The sequence below is a fragment of the Plutella xylostella genome, chromosome 22 (assembly GCF_932276165.1).
Source record: "Plutella xylostella chromosome 22, ilPluXylo3.1, whole genome shotgun sequence".
Classification (NCBI taxonomy): domain Eukaryota; kingdom Metazoa; phylum Arthropoda; class Insecta; order Lepidoptera; family Plutellidae; genus Plutella; species Plutella xylostella.
Genome location: NC_064002.1, coordinates 3,587,246 through 3,607,577, shown reverse-complemented (window position 1 = coordinate 3,607,577; position 20,332 = coordinate 3,587,246). Strand labels below are relative to the sequence as shown.

The window sequence follows — 20,332 nt, the reverse complement described above, 5'->3', positions numbered from 1 at the left end:
TTTTCAAGTATTTGAAGTAAAAAGTTTGCTCGTCAACTCATTTTTTTTCCACTCCAACGGTCAGAAGGGGTTGTTATTGTTACGTAAAACCGTGTCACTATACATAATGAATGTTGTTTGCCTTTCGTTTTTGTCGGCCAAAGATAATCCGATTATAGTCGGTTTAACCGAGAGGCCATTCATGTCAGGACAAAAAGTTAATCCTCCACCTGGGCCAGTTTGAAACATTTTAAATTTGGACCTGTTAAAACTAAAATTCACTCAGCGGTTTTTATTTATTGCATTAGGTTTAGTAGAGGTACCTAGAATGTAATTAATAAATACTTTTTGGTGCATAAATGCCTAAGTTTAGAAAAGACACAAAGTCATGCAGAAGATTTTGTTCTAATATAATTTTATTGAATTATATTCCTATAGTGACCGTTCTTGATATAATGACCGTTCCTATAATGACCGTTCTTGATAATGATAATATGTGTGCCAATGACCTAAGTACCTCTATGACAAAAAATTATCGACTGTCATAGGACAGTACCTATCATAGACTTAGTATATACTAATTCTATGGTACCTATAGAGGTACTTAAGTAAATTATTGCAGGAATATCAATAGTGAATCACAGAAAGCAATAAATACGACTTTCATTTTGATCTAACACGGCTCAGAGTTTTTAGGGGATTTTTTCCCTTTATAAACTGCAGTGAAAGTTGTTTAAAAGTTTAATTAAAAGCAGTTCAGTTTAAATTGCAGAGTGGCGGAAGCTTTATAGTAAGGAAGAGGATCCTATTGCAAGGTTAGAAAGAGAATAATATCCGTAGGCTGCTAGGCACTCAAGAAATACCAACTATTTTACTAACTTTAATTATACTAACTTATCTTTATACTAACTTTTTAAAACAGTTAATTGTCAAAGACGTACCTCCGGGATGTGCCTTATTTTGCCCATGAACAATAGAGCCTATTTATCCAGCGTGGGAGGCACTCCGGAAGTACAGGCGCAGGCCATAGCTAGGTCTCTGCCTGGCTCTCCGGAAACTGATTAGTCATTTCACGCTTGATCTAGAAGGCGCATAAATTCAGGCCTAATGGTCCTAATGGAGTATCATTTTAAGCGTTATTTTGGGACATTTTATAGACTAAAAAAACTTTTACATGGTCATATATTATTATTATTACTAGTTATGTACGAGTGGCTAGAATTATGAAGGTAGAAAGCCGCGTACTACGTGTAGTTGAGAGGATAATTAATGCGATTTAGAAGTTATTTTGTTAGTTTTATAGTAGGTAGGTATTTCATACAATTGTCTTTCAATCATATTATTATGGAAAGAGAAAATATTTGGTGTGTACCTACTAATGAATAAACTCATAACTACTGAACCGATATTGCTTTAAGGGACAAAACAATCCGTAACATTTGAACTTCAAGTCCTATGAGCATTCACTCAAGTTGATGGGGGTTCGGACCTGTCGTCAATATCGATAAAAATGGCTAAAAAGGTCATTTTTTTCAGGTACAATATAACCATTTTCCCTTTAGGAAAACCGGCGAGGCAAATTGCTTTGCGGGCAAATACCTCGAAAATTGCACCTATAAGAATGCCGACACGGTGGCAGTTTGTCACACAAAGGGTTAGAAATCATTCTTGTTAGCTCGTTTCAGAGTCATCCTTGACTCGTCGATGCGGTGTGACATGTTTATGTCGCATTCAACCGACAGGAGCAACTTGTGATCACATCGGTCACAATCAGGATGCACGTAGCGCATCGGAGAATATTGTGCTTTTCTAATAAAAAGTCATGGAGCGTGACTACTTCGGCGGTTGCCTTGATTGAACTTTGCAACAATGATTGTCATATTGTCTGGTAGAACTTGGGGTGTGAAAAATATCTGAAATGTTTTTCCTAATTTATAAAAGTATTTTTACACTTACCTCCAATTAAATAATGAAAGTAACAACAAAATATTTTACACCTATAAATTTTAAAAAATATATACCATTATTTATACAATTTGTTATATGTTTATTAATGTCTGCATAACTGCGCCCATTAAACCTTCCTCAGTGAACATCCCGGCAGATCGCGTGGCACTTCGATAGATCTCGTACTGCTGACGGCAGCAAATAGGACTTGTTTACAAACACAACTTATCCATACTGCGGACATTACTGTAGATGACGTCACTTCAATAAAGTGCACAATGGGACCAGCTTTATAAGTCACTTTATAGGAGTTCAGTCAGCAACTTGCCTCATTTTAAATCCATAAAGTGCAGATTTTACTGTAATTGAAGTTGCGGATAAAAGGAACCGATATCAAAGGATCTGAAACCACTCTGCTTGTGGTAATAAAAGAATGTTCGTCTCCCGTTTTTTGAGTTTATGTATTGGAACGGACACGAGCGTAAACCGTTATCCTAAATCGGGAAAGATAAGATGGTTTTACCATCTATAGTACCTTTTAATACGATCGTATATTTTAACGGGCTAAGATTTCTTCAACATACGAAATATATATTATATTCAATCCTGAAAGTGACATGTTGGGCTATCTATCGCGTCTGGCGTGATATGAAATATTCAGGGATGTGTACAGAAATAAGAAAAACTGGGACAAGAAAATATACATAAAGGTCGAGTTTTCTCGTGCCTTCATACTGCATGAAGACTAGAATTGTATTTCTTTTTAGGTATCATAAAGTTGAGTTTTTATAGCAATAGCGCAGATTGTAGAATAGTATGATTTAAATTATCTAAGTTAAATTAACACTACACGATTTTGTTTAGTATCGTTAACTGTTTTATCTTCTTCTTAAATAAGCTTTGATTGAATGACAAAAAACAAATAGATATTTATTACATTACAGCGACTATAAATCATACAATCTCAATTAAATGTGTTCATAAATCAATCTACACAATTGCATTTAATATAATCTCAAAGTAATTGCACATGTAGCTACCTAATGCATGGCACATACGAATAAGTATTATTAAACGATTTGGTATATTCTCTCAGTCTTATACCTATAGACTCAAGTTTCATTTTTAGGTCGTAGTGCATTATTACATTAGCGAAGGTGTAGGACACGAGATTTCAATCAGCATTCATTATACAGCGGTCGGTAATGATAATGATAATCGTTTGATGTCGGCGCCGCCGCTATATGTCAGACACAAATCGTAAATCCATCAGTCGTTTACTCCACTCGTGACACTCCCGCAGCTAGTAAACATATCAATCAATACGGACTCAGACACATCGATCACATGTTTTGTGAAATAACCTTTAGAAGCACCGCATAAGTCATCGTGACTACCATTCACAGCCTCGGGGATTTATAAATGTTTCGGCAGTCAAAGCCATAATATGGAAATGTGTGCGAGGTCGCACGAAGACATGTCACGAAAGCCACTGACACTGTTGCATTCGTAAGCTCTAGAAAGTTTTCACAAAAGTTCTGACGATAGCTACGGACGGTACAGTGATACGGAAAAGCCTTAGGCTGATTTTATTTATAATTATATTATCATCGCTGACATTTTATTTCTCAATTATACCTTAGGATGGCAGCGGCATCATTAAATCTGCAAGGAATGGCATAAGAACTAGTGTTTACAGTGGAAGCAGTAAAAAGTAGCATCCCGCTTGCCTTGTTAGAGTCCATTCAGATACTTCATTCATTAGGCCCGCTGCTATACCCGCGTGGATTCCAACGGTGGCGTGTTTTGTTTTTGTATTCCTGGTGTTTCTACCATATGGATGCTGTTGAACGCGTTAATTCATTAATTGTTGTAATATTAAGTAAAAAAATGCGAACAGCGCCGAATTAAACATTATTAGATATTATGTAATGTGTCTTTGCACCCATACTCGGACTGAAAAAGCCAATAATTCGGATTGTATTCTCATTTAGCTACCTAGCTTTTGGAGATCTAGTTAGTCTTAGGTGTTACCTATTGCAGAACCATTAGTTTTATTACCCACCTCATCTCTGTTTTAAGTTCATCGTAACAAGTTTACTTCCAAAGCGATGGGGCACATATTAGTAGGCTTTCCACGGTTCTTTTGAGACTCAACATTTTATTTGGAATATAAAGCTTACCATTACTTATCAGAGACGGATGATAAGCAGAAAAACCTTTTGTTAAAAACGACATAATTGAGCGTGTAATACATGAGCCTTTATCCTTTCGCAACATGAGTGTCAAGTTTTGATCGCGTGAAATTTTTAACCTCTCGTCTGCGCGTGAAGACGTTATTAATATTCACTTACAAGTATTATTTCTTGGAATTCCGAAGGTTAATAAATAAAAAATAAATTAACTCAGTAAACATATCGGAAAGAACTTGAAGTTAGTAAGACTTGGTCTGAAGCTTAGCGGGTATCTAGAAGGTGACTTTTACTATAAGTATCTTTACGTGTCCGGGGTTCGAATTAAATTGTTTCATAATGTACGTGGTCTTGCGGCGTGTGACGTAACAATGCGGTCGCGAGGGAAGGTGATTTTTCAAGCTTTGATAACAATCTGACTCCGAGATTGGAGTAATGCCAGCCTCTTTTGAAAGAAAGAATCTACTTTTTATGAAAATAAATTGACCTACTTTTCAACTTTCCATGAAACCCTTGCTTTAGGAGAAAACAGGGTCAAGTAGTGTTTACTATTAATTAACAAATAAATATTAAATGCTAAACAAATATTTTAAGACAGACAAATTAATTTAAAAAAAAAAACACCCCCTTTTAACACCCCCCGCCTACGCCTACTTGCCTACCCAGGATGCGAGGATACTTCCTGAGAATCGTCGATTCTTGGCTTGTTCTTGGTAATAGCGTCTAACCACTGTGCTGTCAGCAATTCTTATGTCACCTTCGACTGTTTTCTTTCTCGATCGTAATCAAAACTTCACTTGTCCGACACTAAACCGAAAGGTGTCTAGTAAAAGGGTCTAGGGCTCGTTACCTTTCAGAGAGAGTGTTTGTGTGCTAACAATTTGCTTTGAGATCGTGCAGTGGGCGTGTTTCAATGTTAGTTCACTTGAATTGAGGTTGGATTGTTTTGTTTCTTTACTTGTCTTAGGAACTACCTATTCACTTATATGGGATAAGTATGGTGATTAGGCGATTTCAGATAACGGACAAGGTAATGAATGGGTTTACCTAATGATTAGTTTGTAGGTTGAGAATACGATCGCAGCTATTTTCATTATAAAGCAGTTTTTTATTTATATCCGAATTTTAAGCAAGGTATTGTTTGCACGCAGGATCACATTGTTAACTGCATTTCTCAGTACCATTTGTACCAATGGTTTGTTTAGGATCCGAAAAACATGTTTTTGAACGTGTACTTCAGGGTTGTGAAATCATTAAATTAACACCCGAATGGTCTCGTGTGAAGTGTGCAAATAATCCTGCGAGCATGATGGCACTCTACCCGCGCGGCGCCGCTTGTGTTTGCTCAGACAACATCGCTAATTCTACAATAATCATCCTCACACACAATTCACGAACATGACGGAATACTCGCTTTAATCTAGCCATCAAATATGCCGATTACCTACACAAATACGGAAGCGGTTAAAGAGCTGGAACTAACTGCACAAATATAGCATTGAAATTTGGCAAAGAGCTGCATTTCCCGTTTGTTAGCAAACTGCAACAGTCCATCGGCACGTAATGGGGAATATTGTGAGTATTCTTGGTCCGTGGCCAACTCACGGCCCAGGGCATGTGGGTCGCCGCGGTCCACCACTCTCTCTCGAAAACAAACTAAAACTTACTATTTTGCGGTTTATGTACACCTAAAACAGTCATTTAGCGCAAAATCACCTCTAATTCTACAATAGTCACTTAACTATCGCGGTTGCGCCAACCGCCACTAATAAACGCTCAACTGACAGACTCACTTACACTGAGTAACGAAGTTTCTATTGGCTCTAACTAAAGCACATTGTGCCGATAATTTATCCAATTAGAGAGCAACCTGTTCACACAAAAAGTGAATGAGAAGATAGTGAGTGATGTCGGCGCGGGCGGCCCGTATGAGGTCTAGCGTCTCTATTGAGCCGCGTCACAGTATCATTGACCTCTCGCACAGGGGATCAACAAAAGGCGAACTTGACCGCCCACGAGCCGGCAACAGTGAAATGAGCCGAGCCCGTGAACTCATACACTCTATTATATTCATCATCGTTATTGTGATGCCGATACTGATAGGAGAAAGTCTTACGTAAGACACTTGTATGTATTCGATCATTGTTTTCAGTTCATAGCAATATACTCGGGTCTCAACCAAAGCAAGATTCTTTTTTTCTTTAGGAGGTTGACAATCTTGGCTTGTTTTGTTTAGATCAAAATCAACAGTGGGGTCACTCTAGCTTAAGAAAACCGAAGTTTCGGAGCGCTGCTGCGCTAAACACGACTCTATATCTCATTCTATTAAGGGTGAATTCGTCCAAACATCACGTTACACGAGAATAACTATACCGGAATTAAAATTATACGCGAGTAAATATCTAGGATAAGTACATTTGCATTCTACCAAGTTATACCATGATTAAATTGAATGAACGAGGAACGAAACTGTAATGCAACTAAAATAAAAATAGCTGCGTTTCAAAGCATGCAATAGAAATGACATGCCAACTTAGTTTGAATGGATTATAAAAGTATGAAATTGTTTATGTTTTAAAATTTTATTCGCTGTTATTCTGAGACTTTGCCTTTTAACGTACTTTTGTTTATGTTTTGACAGATGTGTTTATATGTCATTATGACGGTTTTCTAATCAGCTGATGTGCTGCCGCCATTACAAAATTACTCTCGGATAAGCTCGTTACACGGTCAATTTTGGCGGTATAACATTTTATTCTTGGGATAAGCTAGTTATCTTGGTTTCAGGTTTGATAGAATGCAAAATCTGCTTACTCGCGAGTAACTGGTACTTTACTCGTGAGTAAAAAGTTACTCGACGTTGGTCGAATCCGCCCTAAACGTACTAAATGCATGATACTTGTTTTTATTTTAAATACACGAAGAGCTTTATAGCCATCTCGTTAAATTAACGATCAAAAGTAATTTAATTAGTTTCTCATAAAACGCAGCGGTAGTTAATGATGCTTGTTTTAATTGTGATGTAATTTGTACGCTCTACCGCCTCGCCACAAGCTCTCGTCACATTTGGAGTGTTGTGATTTCTGTGCTTCCGTGTCCAGAAAAAAAGTAGAAGGTTGCTTAAAACTTGTGTACTGGTTGTATTTGATGTATTAATTCCATGTCCTACTCTCAGTTTATATTGGTTCGAATCAACATAATCTTAAGATTCAGCCCTACACAAGTAATCCCAGGGCCCTATTCTGGTAGCTTTCACAGCAATTACCCGACGGCCGCATTTCACCGATCATCGATAAACTGTCTATCGATTTCCACCGGCCATTCCATGGATTTACGAGAAGAGATCGGGGAGTGGTCGGCGACATGTCGTAAATCTTTTTGGCAGTTTCACCGTAACACAATACTTGGATGATAATGGCAGTGCTATTGTCACTAGAGCACACTTTTCAAGCACAGAAGACAAATTTGTCACTTCAATATAAAGTCTGCACCGACTTTTATTACCTGTATCGTTTTTAGTAGCTCAATAATGTTTGTAGCGATAAAGATGCTTTAGTACCTGAATACGAGAGGGCACCAATTATTTGTTTTATAGGTTAAAATACTCAAATAAGTGTAATAAAAACCTTTTTTCTATTCTTTTCAGGTAAGTGAATGAAAACAGCACTCTATCTAGCATGATATTACGGCGGTAAGGTATTCAATTAAATTTGTCTTACACAGTTTATAATGCTCACTCGTTACTATGACCATTAGCATTTTAATATGACATGGTTTGATTAATTATAATAGCCAGTCGGCCACTTCCTTTACTGAGGTAGTTTTACCTTTAATGCTAACTTAGCTTATTTAATATTTTAAGTAGTCGATCGTATATTAAGATATATTTTAAGCCCCGACGGAAAAAGTGGGTTGTTATTAGTTTTAACGTGTCTGTGTATCACTATTAAATTAAAATACCTATATCTATCGGAGAGGAACAACAAATTTTAGAACCAAAATTTTTCAATATTTTTTTTTTATCTGATGGCAAGTATAAAAGATGCCGTCTATTAAAAAAAAGAATCTCTATCATCTATCAGCTATATTAGACTGGGTTTAAGTACTGTCAGCATCAAGCGGTCTCTTTATGCTAATTGCGATTTTCCTATTACTACGAGTAATACCTCCAATGATCGCATAGCTATTAATAGTTTATTCTACAGTTCGAATTCATATTTTCCGTCGGGCGTGTTTGCGTTCCATTAACTCACGTACGCCGCGCGGGCGCACCCGGCGAAAGCTGCATACAATCTCACCAACTGCACTTAACGTCAACTTTCCAACTTAAAATAACATTTCCTTCGCGATATATATGCATGCAGATGGAAATTATCACTTAAGAGTCAAGATATGTTGTCAATCTTGGACTTTAAGGTAAAGATAAGGTGGGAATTAATTAAAATGATGGGAAACGCCGCCGGTACCTACTTATAATAAATTTATGAAATATAAAGAAGACAGTTGACTTTTATCTACAACCACGTATTAGATTCGTATAGTAGAGATAAAACATAGCGAAATTATTTACGAAACTGCATGAAATTAGCACAAAAATGTAATAGCAACAAAAAAGTCACAAGTAATGAGTCCATTTGTACTAAAAACTTTTATGGCATATTCGCACATGAAAATATACTCACGTACCTAACCGTGAAAAAACCGCAGTATTCAAATGAGGGACAAGCGAAGCGGCGAGAGGCCGCGGCCGGGACTAGTACAGACAACAACACTAACTCCTGTTACTTGAAATCTGCTCATCACTTTTGTACTGTAGACCCCATTTTCATACACGTTTCCTAGTTGTTTAACCAGAAATCTGCATAAATCGTGTTTATGTAAGTTAGGTTGAAGTAAAGAAGACAGATGACTTTTAACAACAACCATGACTGTATCAGATCTGTAAAGTAAAGATAAAACTTAGCGAAATTATTGAGACCGGAGCTTTCCTGAAATTATAGTTTTTTAAATAAGAATTGGATAAGTATTCCCGTTCAACTTACAATCAATATTCATTCATGAAACTTGATTACATTAAAATGTCTGCTTTGTTGACTGTACTTTCATTCATTAACATAGGGCCGCTCCGGGCCTATATCGGCTACATGCTAATACCACATTATGCGGGAATTCAGCACCACATCCGGATTTCTTTTATGTATAAATTATAATTTTGTGGGAATTCCTAAGGGAACTTGAATCTAATTATACATAGGCTATTATTAATTACTTATTTGCAGCAGCAGTAGTGTATGCTGAACAATAAAAGTAGAACTTTGCGTAAATTGCCATTGCCACCTGATGCAAAATCCATAAATAATACAAATTCGTCATTCATTGCGAATATTTCGATAACAGCTTCATTGGAATTCGTCACTGGTTCATTATTAAATGTATGCACACTATTTATGGACGCACTTAATTTAGTTTGCTGATTCATAAATATTCTATTTTATTTCGATTATCAATCATAAAAGACTACCGTCAATATCGTCGTGCAAACTATTTTCACAAAACAATTACAACAATTACACATTATAAACCTTGTTCTCCATTAAAATTGAGAATGAGAACCGGTAACAATAAAGATCACTCTCATAGAGCGTGCAATGCATACAAAATAACAAACGATCAGGTAGTAAGAGCTAAAGACACCGTACGTTATTGTGATCAATTGACTTCACATAAATTATTCATCAACTGACGATTACAACGCATTACTTACCCACAAAGTTTTTGCCTGAGGGCTCGAAATTATACGATGTTTTAAGTTTGTCGTGGCCTTATAAATTAATTAATTCTGCTGTTATCCTGGTCTATTTGTTTGAATATTTAAATTGAACATAAATATAAAGAGTTAAAAGTTACCTCTAAGAAACCACTAAGTTGCCATTACACGGTGAATAACTAGTCTTGTGAACTTAATGAATTTTAGCTGAGTTTACTGAACTAGCTTTATCTGTTTTTAATATAGATAAAGTTCAAGATACTATAAAAGTTTTATCAGAATTATTATAAAATCTCATTTCTATTCCGGGAATTCCGCGGGAAAACCTTTAAAGGTGGAGTGAAGCTTGCAAGCAACCAGATAGTTACCTATGTAAAAATATTAATGATTTAAATCGGCAACAATAACTCTCCAGATATTTTTACCCACATCCCCCGGCGACGGCCATGAAATTGCTACAGTAAACAAATAAAACACACCACTAAATAAGCATAAATTCTTCTGGTATTGCGGCTAGCTATCATCGGATCGTATGTTTTATTCATGCGGACTGCCTACCTCACTTGTTCCTGCATTGTCTACGCCCGCCAATTATTAAATTTATGCGGGCGCTTTAGGCGGATCATGGCATTAAAAGTATTTAAAACAAGTGAGTCACAGGCGCCGAGGCGAGCCCGAGGTTGTCCACTCGGTGACTGAAGCTGATTTATCACCGGCCAGCGGGTCCTGGGGGGTCACTCTATATGACGAAAAACGAAGTTTCGAAGCGCTGCTGCGCGAGCCACGACTCTGTCTCGTTTTTTTAAGTGACGATTACACGAAGGCTCTATAATATAATATAATAATAATCATCTTTATTTCAAAAATCATTCTTACATTCTTGTTTTACATATATATTATATAGTAGAACAAGGCTCAAGTCTCTACTCCCTAAAATAGGTAAAATAGGTGTAGCTCTCGTTCGTTTATCGTCAGTGTAGAGTAACCCTCTTGATCGATGCGCGCGCGCAAGGCTGCGGATAACGCTTGCGTTCTCAATTCAAAAACGCGATACCGATGACCGGCTGAAACTGCTACTCTGCCAGTTAATCTAATCAATTATGACTATTATGAGCGCGACAACTGGTTCCACCGGATCTTCTCTCTCTAATGCACATTTTGATGGGACAGCTGGGCCTACCGTTGTGACAGAATGTATAATAAATATGTCAGTGGTGGGCTTGAAGTTTCAACAGCAAGCGTAAATATTATTCTACAGTTTTATGTGTTAATTTGTTTATATCAAATTGAATATTTAATTTGGAGTCAGATAAGTCACCCGACTGAGCTGATCCATACATAGATACTTATAAAATAATTATTAATTTTATGAATTACAAAAAAACATAAGTTTTCCTAATAAGCTTATAAACTTAGTTCAAATTATTTTGCGTTTGTTTAACTTATATAAATATCCTCCAAGGTTTCCCACGTCAAATTAATTTGATATCAACTGCTTCACAAGTCACAACACAAACTGCCCAAACAATCTACTTTGAAATCAAATCAGCTTTCCTTTCCGAATACTGATTTAAATCATTTATCCCAACTCAGTCATATATGTATTATGTAGACTTAGTTTGACAAGTTTTAGATGAAAAAGATTGAAAAGTTTTACAAGTTTAAATGTTTATTTATGAAACATTTATGAAAATATGTAAGCAATCTATCTTGTTACTAAAAATCAAATTCAAAATAGTAAGTTTAATGAATAAAAATATTTAAGTACATTTTGGTTTAGCATACCTAGTGCTACGCAGTCTGCTCATCTTCATTATTGTCGAGTGTAATACAATACGATCATAAAACTTCGAAGGAAATCCGACTTTACACAGGGTCATTAGATAGAGCGTTCACTTGCACGCGTCATTCGTCGACGTCGACATGGTTTCTCAATTTGTCCCGAGCAGTCGACAAATGATGGCTCACAAGGGAAGGTTGCCGACAACCTACAATATTAGCAGTCGGTTTACAAAACGACAAAAAGGATTAAGCAGGGGGGCACTAAGTATAGTACCTAACCTATTTTTATGAATTTTTTGCGGTCCTGGTTAGATTAATTGCGTTTATCAAAATTGTTTTCAGTATTTCAGTATTAAATTATTGTTGCCAGGTCTGTGATGCACTTTAATCTTTTCCGAAAACCACAGACTCTGAAATTATTAATTCCTTATCCCAATCTGGTGTTTTGTTGCCTTAATCCTTCACTATCTCATTTGGGTCAAATATGTGTTCAATGTTCATGGTCATAATAACCATACTTTACGTAACCGGATCAGGCTCGTCCCACTGAAATTCCTGAACAATTTATATGGACCAATCAAATACCTACACACTGTACATACATTTGCATTGTAGAGCAACCATAATGTCTTGTCGGTAACATAATTATAAGCAATAATAGTGTACTTATGTATTACATTATGTTATATTTAATGCAATAATGTATCTTTACATACCTACATAGTATACCTACCGACGTACCTACTTAAGTTATTCCATTAAAACAGTTTAATAGGTTTATCCTTACTTTTATTGCCCATAATTGATTATCGAAGCAGTAGCATCATAATAAAGTCGGTACGTGTGCAAAACTATGTTTGATTTGCAAGATCAATCAATATGTCTGGTGGGTGACGTCAGAGGTCTCAAGTATCAAATGATAAAATTGAAATCGACACTTTCAGCGGTCCGCTTGCACCAATTAAGCATATCACGCGTGCCCTTACGAAATCAGTGTGACAGTTTTACAGTGGTCATAAATATCGCTGGCATGCCAATAAAACAGAATCGCGTACTAAAAATTTGAACGACTGATAAAATAGCATAGTAAGTATATTGATTGGCTGTGAATCTTGGCTTGGCAAAGAATGAGTGTTCGCTGGGTTTACGTTCGAACGTGCGCTGGTTGTAGCTGAATATGGCAGACCGACGGACGGAACAATATTATGGTTGGGTTCCCATTCCCAGTAGGCAAATTCACTCACTCCTTATTAGACGCGCGTAACCCCACAAATTTCGTACAGTGACCGTAAAAGTAGCAAACTGTGAACAATCAGCACACTGAACCGATGTGCCGTCGCTAAGTCAGTCCCACAATCAGTTGGCCTACTAGGAACGCAGCTTAAAAACATTCCGGAGCAAGCCAGGTGGGCATCCACGGAGCGCGGTGGTTGGTCACATAAACATGGCAATAGTAATAATAAAACCCTCAAGGAGGCCCATGAATTATTCGCGCTGGTGGCCTCTGTGGGAAAAGTGACTTCACCTGTTATATTTTTCACCGCCTCCCATGATATACGAGCTCTTTGTTCGAGTGCAATGTTCTTTTATTGTAGTCTGACTTCATTTGACGAGTGCGTAACTTGGGGGTGTTGTTACTGCGTGTGAATGTGTGTTGCGTAATTGTCTTCAGTTTATGGTATCTTTCAGGAATTTCTTCGAATTACATCATGTAATCGTGTAACTATGAATAAATATGAAGCGTTTATGTAATTTGATTCACTAGTTTAATTTATGATGGAGTCATATTAGTAAATAATAACATGTTATTATATGCGGCATGCTCTTTCCTAGGAAGTCATAAATGTAACAATTAGGTGAAGTCAGCAAACATAATAGCTTACACACACAGTGTATATGCCCTACTAAGTAGTTATTTAGTATGTTATTGATTTAATAGTCATAATTATTTTATATTAGTATTATGGTAAACTTGTTGTAAATACTAAAAGATACGTTCCAAGTAGAATTTAATTACTATAATTTTTAATTAGCTTAAAACAGTAAAGTTTTCCAGTGCCCAGAGCTTTTCAATGTCAGATAACTCATCTATCGTAGCAGATTCGACATTACATGTGCGACTGTGCGTCGCAATGAAATGATTTCTTCCTTGGCAACGCCTTGGTATAGATAACGTAGAGACATTCTGATACGTCAATCAAGACAACGTGTCCTGGTTGGGATTCATTTGGCGACTAGCGACATGACGCTCGAAGACACGACGACCATAGTAACGTTCACACACGTCGTCGGCTGCAACCGCATGTCGTCGACCGCCAGGTGGCCCCTTTACGTCACCAGTCAACACACGCGGTTCGCACGTTGTATTGAAGTGGCAAGTGAAGGCTCCCTCAAGTGACACTATTCTCTCGTGTGAAAGTTTCACAGTTTCAGCCACAAAGGGCCGCTTTTGTACAGGTGAGAAACTTAACGACAGTGTGCTAGCTTCAGTTGCAAACTGTTGAACGATATTCTATTGTGAAAAGCCATGCGTACCTATTTTCTTTGCGTTTGCTTTGAAGGATACGTGACATGTTTTGTGCGTAGCGATAAGCAAATGCATGACAGTTGCACCGTTGTGTATGGGTAGTTAAAATTAACTTATGGAACGCATGTTTGATGCTTTGCGGCAAGAAACAGGGTTATACCTTATTGCTGTCCCGTCTCAGGCACACATTCTAATTCAAACCTATGTTAGGTATTTTGTAAGTTCTTTCACTGCCAAACCTTTACTTGTTCTTTGATACAGCGCGGTTGCTACAATGGGATCGTTTAGTTAGAAGTGTCTAAATGGGCGAAACGTCGGTTTCGACACATCAGCGGCGGCGGCGGCGGCGGCGGCGGCGGCCGGGTCACCGCTGCAGTTAGCGGCCCTTCGGTGAAACTATGTGAGACACTTCACACTAGCCACTTATCAATGTGGTCACTTGATTACGTTTACACGATAAATAGGGTGTTTGACCAAATACATATTCTATTCTATTCACTGTGGGGGTGTAGTGACCTGCACCTGGCTCTCTCGAATGGAACCTTTGTGCATATCCCCTAGGTCTAAACTGCCTTCCAAAGCTTGGACCATTTCCCACCACGCTGGCATTGGGCGTAACCAAATACATAAGTAAGTACTCATAATTCCTCGAGATCTTTGGAATTTCTACGTTTTTTCTATGATTTTGAACATATTATCATCATCATTATTACTGAAGGTAGGAAAGATCGCTGGTAAGGATATCTATGTACCTAGATGTCAAAGGTTTAACAGAACAAGGCTTGTTTATTGTGTTCTGTTGTTCTAAATCTAGACAAATAAAGGCTAAGGAGCAGTGATGTCAATCTCAATTATGTACTAACCACTTGTATGGGCCTCATAGATATGTATCTTTTATTGCGTCAAAGGAAAATATCTCACGTCGTAGGTATCAGCGAATATAGTGAGTAGGTGCTTACATACGTAACCTTAAGGACTGACATAGATTTTATTTGGAAAATATCTAATCTATGCAATCTAGTTTATAATGTACATAATAAATATCTATCCAAAAAAAAATAGATAATAAATAATAACCTTAAATCTATAAATAATAAGTCTTATAAAAACTCCCGAATATCACTCTCGTAACGCGAAAAAAACTGTACCATGCCACGGTAGAGAATTAAGTAAATACATAAAAATATTATACTGACCATATACCTAAACCTATAATAATTATTAATTGCCCATCCTCATCCCGATGACTGAGCCAATACAAAATATTAAATGTCGATTTCATAATATGCCCTCGACCTATTTGGACTTTATGAGTTACAGTTATGAAACATTATTCAGAACACTTGCTAAAAAGATGTTTACTGCCGTAACCTATTTTAAAAGAGACGGCTGCAATATAACATAGCCCATTCGCTTATACATAATACATTCATAGAGTACTATCAAACTGCAGTTAACAATCATAGAAACTTATCGTAAATGTTTATGAAGGCGATAAAGGCTGTAAAGTCTTATCTGTCCGCCAACTATTCATCTTTAATACGCTGACCCTACAACACCGACTTACACCTTTACATGCGATTCCATCTAATAAAAGACGTAAGGACAAAATCTGCACCATTCCATCTTCAAACCTAGCCTTCACTCAGCGACACAATTATTACCTGGGACCCTACCTCTACAATAAATTTAACAGAATTAAGTACTTCCACAATCTTTCTCTGCATGAATGCAAAAATATTATTACTGAATTACTCAGTAATTTGACATACGATGAGACTGAAAACTTGATGATCGCGGTAACATAACACACATACTCATACATACACACACACACACACACATACACACACACACACACACACACACACACACACACACACAAACACACACACACACATAAACATATATAATATTATATTAATAAGATTAAAATGTAAATGTTATTTGTCACTAATTTTTTACTAGGTTACGTATTTACAAAAACTGTACTTAAAGTAATCAATGATTTATTTTTTTTCAACACTGTACCAAAACTATTTATGTCAGGGGCCTGCTTCTCATTAATACAGGCTATTCTATAGCCTAGCTATGAGAGCAGACGCTACGGCAACAGTCTACCAATTATGTATTTTCATCCAAATCCTAGCCATAAGAACTTTACTGTAATCACCTTACTTCGAATAAATAAATTTATTACTATTATTTTGTTGTGTCGTTACCATCTCGGGACCATGGGGTCCCGGACATTTGGAAGGCGTGCATGGGGCCGAAGCCAACATGTAGAGGCCCTTTTGACAACATTAATCTATATGAAATGTGACACTAACCGACGATTTTCCCTGTGAAAACTATAGAAGTGAACCCAAGGAAAATCCCCGGTTAGTGCAGGACTATTGTAGGATATGGAGAAAACTAATACAGGGTTATGGAATGGGGTGCTAAATGGACTGGGTATCTGGGACTATGGAAGGACTATGGCCCCTGCCTGGACCTATATGTTTCACATACGGATAAAAAGGCAGGGGGTGACTCGCACACACATTAAATGGGCCCCCCAAAACAGTCGCTAGCACATTACAGTGACGTAGCAACAAGGGGGCAACATGGCATGAGGTGCTGAGGGTGTAGAGGTATACCAAGGCTCTCAGAGCAATCGCGGATGCCGGTCAAGACCCCTACAAGCACTTACTGGATATACTTCCTTCCTCCGAGCATTTCTGCTCTAGCGGTACACCACTCAAGCCAGCCAATGAAGGCAAGCAAGAGGTGGGAGATCCTGTTCCTCGTCAGTGTTCACTCTGGACAACCAATGAAGGCAAGCCAGAGATGAGGAACAGGGGTTCTCCCCGGCATCGGGTGGGTGGGGTCGCTAATGCCCAACAGCTCGCCACAAGCTGCCCTGCTATTATTATAAATGCCAGGAAAACAGGAAAATCTGAATTAATACACTAATGTAATATGTATGTACATAATAGGCAATATCCGAATCATAAAAAATGGAGCTAAGTAGTCGTAAAAGTTTATTTCCAATTATAAGTTATATCAATTTTAGATATTCCTACATAGGTATTTATTTTATAAGTTCCATTTCCATAATGCCCGGTGGTTAGTCAGGATGTAAAAAAAAACAAAAGTTTAATCGTTTAGAAAGTATTGGATCAATTGGATGCAAGCCAACAGCTGCACTGTATCACAATAATTGCTCAGTTTATGATCGATTAAGAGCTTTTTGGTTTAAGGTCAAGGTTGTTTTAAATTTTATGATGATAAACATTGAGTACTTCTACTTACATAGGTAGTTACTTAAAATAATTTTATTACAAGTTTATAAGATCACCATCAAATAAGTGACACGATATGGAGGCAGATGATTACGTTTGATGTTGTTTTATGTCTTCGTAGTTAATTTAAAATTCTATTTTAGCACGTGGACTTATAAATGATTGTTTTAGTCACTGTCAAATTTAGCCATTAAGTTTATCTTTGATTTATAAATGAGTAGGTATTAAAATAACATTTGACTAAATAGCACATCAATCTTATTTAAATTGATTTTTGGCGTCCTGATCAATGGTATATTTTTAATATAATAGTGGCGATTATGCAGTAGTTTTTCATATATTAAAAAAAAACTTTTTATAATAATAAGACCATTAGGGTTCGATACATCATGCAGGAGTCAGGACAGAGTAACCTTGGCAATGTATTTTATTTATTGTTTGCAAATTACGCAATGGACACCTTTTATGGCATGTCCTTGTTGGTTAACTGCCGCGCAAAGGACATTTTATCTTTTTCAGATGCTTACTATATTACAAAATGCTTATAAAGTAGACATTCTGTGTTTTGTATGCCTAAGTAACATAAGTGTTTTATAGATGCATGTTTTTTCTACCTACGTATTTTCTACTAACCCGCGTTCAACTATCTTAAGTAAGTAGGCGCCGATGATGTAAGTTTTTTAGAACACTTTTCACAAATGTACCTATCCTAGGTCTAGGCCAGGTGACGTCAGCGCTCAGCGCCTCGCTAAATCGACAGGTAAACACGATAATTCCAAGCCCAAATTGCCCGAGGCATGTGGAGTGTAAACAGAATTCGCTAGTGCATCTATTTACGATGGTATGTGCTCATGGTAAGCAGGTTAACCCGGGTATAACCTTCAATACATTAATAATATCTTTATAGCGCTTTGATAAGCCGAAAAAGCATTTCTTTACAACGAAAGCGCTCACGATACTCATGAATGAACATATTTTTTATTCCCCACCCACACACGAGACTATAAGCCGTATAATAAACAAACTGGCAGGCGTAAACATGTGTTTCGTGAGGTTTATCTTGAAAAACGTCTTTATGTCTGTGTGTCATAATGCGATTAGATGTTTTTTGTCGGACGTGACGTTCTGGTTGGAATCATCACGGATCATTGTTATTTTGGGACTCTGCTTCGTGCATACTGAATGCAGCGAATACGTGGGTGCCAATGATTTCAAAAGGGTGGGTGCAGTCTCTGTGACAATGTGTAGGTATCGGTATATGTAACATAGTGAACGGGTTACCTACAAAATATTAATGATCTTGTTCTATGTAGAGTAGGAGTTCCTGAAATCCTGAAGATAGACCTACACAGTATAGTCAAAAAAAGAGCAAAGCGATAAGTATATATTATGTATGTATACTATGTATAGCCGCAAAAAGTTGTTTAAATAAAATGAATATACTGTTTTGTTGGCTGTACCTACATAGGTTTTTATTATGTAGGGTAGGTACGTAAGTCTGCAATAATCCGCCCGGAGGCAGCAAAAGTGAAACTTTCAACACGTATCGTCGGGGCCAAGAATCAGGGACAGGGGGTAACCCTCCTCTATACTACCGAAAAACGAACGAACGAGAGCTGTCGTGCAATCGGCATATTTAATACAACGAGATAGAGTTGTGGTTTGGGCAGCAGCGCTTCGAAACTTCGTTTTTCGTTATATAGAGTGACCCCCAGGGACAGTGGAGTCGCGGCAGCACTCACTTGCATTTGCATGTTATTTTTGGCTTCTTAATTACTGGGCATTGTAATCTGACAGACAACTCTTTTTGGGTTGTTGGGAATCCCCTTATTTCCACGTTTTATGTTTATTTAAACCTTGCACTGGGGATTACGCAATCAATTCAGCATGGTGGATTTGTATATGTATAGTCCGAGTTGTCCTATGTGGTAAATAAAATTAATTTACATTTCGACGTGTCTAAATTAAATGCCGATTTAATTCCAAACCTCACTGCAGTCCCAAGTCAAGCTTCTAACAATGTGATACGAATTACATCAACCGGAATATACAGACATATGTAATTAGCGTAGAGGGGTGGTCGGGGGGGGGGGGGGGGGGGCAATTATTCAAATACAATTAAACGACAACCACGAGCGCCACTGATTGCTGCCCGAGCCACGCAACACACTTTCAGGGGTTGGGGGCTACTTAAGCTCTACAAAAATGAACGACAGCAATTGATACTTACCTAAGTTTAATGAGGTAGAGTTGTGTTTCTTTGTTGTAACTTCGATTTTCGTAAGCTAGAACAAAAGCGTGCAATACCTAGTATGTATCTACATAAATAAAATGCAAACTTTTTATCGTATGGAAAGATTCCATGTAGAAACGTAAACAAAGAAAAGTTTTCGTTATCTTTATTCACTTGCGCTTTTTGCTAAGGAGGCTGAATTAAGGGAATTGAGAACTCACCGTCTAGGTGGATTTATTATTCTATCCTGGGTGTATATTTGCTGATCAACGGTAACTGAAACAAAAATAATTATTAATTAAATAATTTTATAGTAGGTAAATTGATAAAAATACATTTCAGCTACTACAAAATGGACTTAGGTAAAGCGACGTGACAATAGCGCTTTTAACAAGTACAAAAGGTTATTTAATTTTAAAATACAAAAAAGCTACACATTTTTCTGTTTCTGAAATTCTAAATAAACTTACGTCAAAAAAATGTAAGTTACGATTTTACTTTCAAACAAACCATGAAATTTATGATGTGCATTTGCTCACACATGGTTCCACTTGAAATAATATTTCGTGCAAAAAGTGCATTAAAACTGCCCGAGAGCATTCGATATTTATTCGGCTCTTT

General features: G+C 37.2%; 2 protein-coding genes across 3 annotated transcripts in view; one reads left to right on the top strand and one right to left on the bottom strand.

The window, feature by feature from the left end:
• The window catches only part of LOC105394127 (synapsin), a 64,493-nt gene that overhangs the window by 20,508 nt on the left and 23,653 nt on the right, over window positions 1-20,332 (top strand). The window lies entirely within an intron of this gene.
• Window positions 1-20,332, bottom strand: part of LOC105388015 (metalloproteinase inhibitor 3) — a 37,585-nt gene that overhangs the window by 10,130 nt on the left and 7,123 nt on the right. For both annotated transcript variants that reach the window (XM_048629314.1, XM_048629315.1), the window contains exon 2: window positions 19,933-19,987. The gene's annotated coding sequence lies outside the window, so the exon portion shown is untranslated. The remainder of the gene's footprint in view (window positions 1-19,932; window positions 19,988-20,332) is intronic.